The sequence below is a fragment of the Apodemus sylvaticus genome, chromosome X (assembly GCF_947179515.1).
Source record: "Apodemus sylvaticus chromosome X, mApoSyl1.1, whole genome shotgun sequence".
NCBI classification, from domain to species: Eukaryota; Metazoa; Chordata; class Mammalia; order Rodentia; family Muridae; genus Apodemus; species Apodemus sylvaticus.
The window spans coordinates 76659830-76664699 of NC_067495.1; positions in this window are offsets into that span (position 1 = coordinate 76659830).

Consider the following 4870-nt stretch of genomic DNA (forward strand, 5'->3'; position numbering starts at 1 on the left):
AGATTACATGACAGGAGGTAAATATATTTATTTCTATCACAGTATATAAAAGGAATAGAAATATCTAGGTCTATAGTTCATAAAATTTGTGTGTAGGACATATAAAAAGAGCAAGTGTTTGTTTTGGTTAATACAATCTTCCTTAATCTATTCTGTAGTACTAATTTGAGATGCTGCTATTATTATTGGAATAATTTGAAGGGAAGTATAAGGAATTAGAATATAGTGCTTTTACTCAAATATGAAGAGAACTAAATGTAAGACCAGAAAGTAAAAAGGATATATATATATATATATATATATCCTATTTTATATACATATATGTTTTATATATATAATCTGAGCATAGAAAGCATGTTGTTATTACATATTATTATCATCTGCATAATTGTATAATACTCCAGAGTGGAAAAAATATGTCCCCATATCTGTGATGACTAGTTTCCTGGTTTTGCTAGGGAATATATTGATACTCTTAGCCTTCTCAGGAATGTATGCATAAAATTTCTTTACCTATATGGAAACTGATATTCTGTACTAATATTTGTTCCTTTTATGAGTACTAAGATTTATGGCTAATTTCATTGTTAAGAGCATTATTGTTTATTCCACTAGAAACTTTTCATCTCACAAAGATTTAAATACATAAAATAAATATAATACTATGTCTAAGCATGTTATTTTTAAATTGTTAATTTGGTGATCATTACAGAAGCTTTAATTAAAACAACCAATTAGTCTGTAGATTCAGAGATATCAATTGGATCAGGTTAATGAATTTCCTAAAGCTTTACTTTCTTAAATTCAGAAAGTTATTATCTATTTTGTGCATATGTGTGCGTGTGTGTGTGTGTGTGTGTGTGTGTGTGTGTGTGTGTATGAGAGAGAAAGAGAGAAAGCACAAAATAGGTTAATTTTTAATACATTATATACTTTAGTTACTTCATATAGACATGGTATTAATGGAAAATTATAAGAATCACTACAGAATGAGATTGTTCTCTTAATGGAGGGAAATCCAAACTGGGAAACCATTCCAACAAATAATTTTAGATAGGCTCAAGGGTTTGAGCAAAGAAACATCAAGAGTAGAATGACAAGTTATCTTGCTGCTATTTGTTTCTTCTGAATCAACCAGTGTAAGAGATATTATTTGGTGATAAATCTGCTGTTTGCAAGATTAAGACACCGAAGGCAAGCAGATTCTAGAACTTGGATATATGAGAAGGCAAGGAAGCATTCACACCAATAATCAGAAAACATCAATAGAATAAAAGAGTTTCCTTTGTCTCAAGCAGTAAAATTACTTTCATTATGAACTTTGAAAAAGTGAATTATATCTCTTCAAAAACATGTGAATGTAAATTTACAGAGCTTTAATTGCACAAATACCTAAATGAATAAATTAAGTACATAAAAAAATCTCAGAAGGAGAAGATAGTTGACCTCTTAAAAGGTAAACAGAATATTGAAAACCTAAATTGCCACTTTTAAATTAAAACATATACATTAACCAAGTAAAAAGCTAAAAATAGTGCAGAAAATTTGTACAAATAAGACATTTCTATTTTATCAAAGGACACTATTTATTACAAAGGACAATATAAATTTGTAGTAGAGAAATCTAATATATTTTTAAAACTGAATCCATGAAAATGAATAATATGATATGAAAATATAATAAAAGATCTTGAAGCAGTTTAGTAAAGTGAAAGAATCTCTGGGATAAATTCAAAAGAAAATAAAACTTAAATAAAAATTTCAGAAATTTAAACAAAAAACTTAGAGCAAAGCCTCACCAGTAGATTCAATGAATTGAGAATTTCAGTTCACAAAGAAAGGTCAAATCCCAAACTAAAACCACACAAGCAACCAAACAACAACAACAACAATAACAACAACAACAAATCCCTGAAAATGCAGAAACTCTACTATGCTAAAAGATAAAACCTATGAATAATAGATATTGAAGCAGAAGAAGAGATACAGGTCAGAGGCACAAAAAAAGTATTCTCAACAAAATCATAGAGGAAAACCTTTAAAATCTGTGTAAAGAGATGTCTTTAAAGAAAAAAGATACTTCCATAATATCAAATAGACAAAATCAGAAAAAGAAACATTCCATCCCAAATGACATTGAAACATTAACTGTACAGAACAAGGAAAGGTCATTGAAAGAAGCAAAAAACTGGGGCTGGAGAGATGGCTTAGTGGGTAAGAGCACCGACTGTTCTTCCAAAGGTCATGAGTTCAAATCCCAGCACCCACATGGTGGCTCACAACCATCTGTAAAGAGATCTGATGCCCTCTTCTGGTGTGTCTGAAGACAGACAGCTACAGTGTACTTACATATAATAAATACATCTTAAAAAAAAAAAAAGAAAGAAGCAAAAAACAAAATATTAACTCAAACAAAAAGGCAGGTCCACTAGAATCACAGAATATTTTTCAATGGCCACCATAAGATTTAGAAGAGATTAAAATACTGTTTCTCATTTCTGCAGTACCTTTTGTAGAACAGTTTTCATTCTAACTATCAAATAAATTTCACAGCTACTCTTTGTAATGGAAACCATTATTAGGCTTATTTTATGTTATAAAAATACTAGTAACTGACTCAAATGATTGGGAATTTAAATGTTACAGCTAAGATTTTACGTAGGTCTGATTCACTTCAATGTGAATTTTTGATTATCCTATTCAAAAATGTGAAAATGGAAATTTCTATTTTATAAAGACAATACTCACAAAAAATTTATAAATCACATGATGCACATTATAATCTCCACTAAAATAAATCACTACAATGTTTTCATTAAAAACAAAAACCTCCCATTAACATGCCATGTCATATTTCACTGTATATTTACACTTTGTAAAATCATATACACAAAACTTCAATTACCATGTTTTTCAAATGTATTCCAGTTGGAGAAAAGGAAGCAATAAACTAAAATATTAATTAATATACTGTAAGATATTTAAAATATTGGTAAATATAATTTGATAGGTATTATGTCACAATGTTTAATTCTAAAATATGTCACAATATATGCAGACTGAAAGATTTAAAAAAGTTGAACCAGCATGTTTCTGAACTTGTGCCTCTAATACTGCCCAAGCCGCCTGACCAACCAGGCACTAGAGATTTGTGGAGATTCACTGGTCTGGAGCTCTTGAAACATCTCTACCTAGCTATCTAGGTTCTCAAAGGCAGGTCCCTCACTACCATGCCAAACAACTACTTCAAATCCCCCACAGCCTTTGTGGTGTACACCTAGCAAACCATGTTTTGCGTTTATAACTTTCTCTCTTGAACCCAGATAAGCCCACACATATATATGTGTGAATGAAAACACAACACAAACTTAGGTCAGAAACAATGGTAACCCAATCACTGGCACAACAACTAAAACCTACTCTGAAGCTAATAGAAAAGAAACTGGGAAAGACCCTTGAGGACATTGGTACAGGGGGAAAGTTCTTGAACAGAACACCAATACCTTATGCTCTAAGATCACGAATTGACAAATGGGACCTCATAAAATACAAAGTTGCTGTAAAGCAAAGGACACCATCAAAAGGACAAATCAGCAACCAACAAATTGGGAAAAGATCTTCACCAACCCTACATCAGATAGAGGGCTAATATACAATATATACAAAGAACTCAAGAAGTTAGACTCCAGAAAACCAAATAACCCTATTAAAAAATGGGGTACAGAATTAAACAAAGAATTTTCACCTGAAGAACTTCAGATGGCAGAGAAACATCTTAAAAAATGCTCAACTTCATTAGTCATCAGGGAAATGCAAATCAAAACAACCCTGAGATTTTACCTTACACCAGTCAGAATGGCTAAGAATAAAAACTCAGGAGACAGCAGGTGTTGGCAAGGATGTGGAGAAAGAAGAACACTCCTCCACTGCTGGTAGGGTTGCAAATTGGTACAACCACTCTGGAAATCAGTCTGGCGGTTCCTCAAAAACTGGGCACCTCACTTCCAGAAGATCCTGCTATACCACTCCTGGGCATATACCCAGAGGACTCCCCACCATGTAATAAGGACACATGTTCTACTATGTTCATAGCAGCCCTATTTATAATTGCCAGATGCTGGAAAGAACCCAGGTATCCCTCAACAGAAGAGTGGATGCAAAAAATGTGGTATATCTATACAACGGAGTACTATTCAGCCATTAGAAACAATGAATTCATGAAATTCTTAGGCAAATGGATGGAGCTGGAGAGCATCATACTAAGTGAGGTAACCCAGTCTCAAAAGATCAATCATGGTATGCACTCACTAATAAATGGATATTAGCCTGGAAAACTGGAATACCCCAAACATAATCCACACATCAAATGCAGTACAAGAAGAATGGAGGAGTGACCCCTGGTTCTGGAAAGACTCAGTGTAGCAGTATAAAGCAAAACCAGAACAGGGAAGTGGGAAGGGGTGGGTGGGAGAACAGGGGGAGGAAAGGGGGCTTATGTGACTTTCGGGGAGTGGGGGACCAGAAAAGGGGAAATCATTTGAAATGTAAATAAAAATATATTGAATAAAATAAAAATACATCGGAAAAAAAAAATCTGATCCCTCTGGTGGCAGATACTTGCAGATAAGCTAGGATACTAGGAAACTCTAGCAGCTACAACTCACCCCTCTGCTGTCCCTGTCACAAAAGGAAGTAATTCTTTCCTGCTTTCTCTGTCCGTCTGTCCAGCCCAGAAGTCTCACCTATTTGTCCAATGATCAGCTCCTTTATTCATTAGAGGATTGGCTCATAAGAACAGCACCAGGCTCATCTGCAACACTTCCCCATTTATGTTCTAATAAAAAAAAATCCTTTCAATATAGTGCTCAAC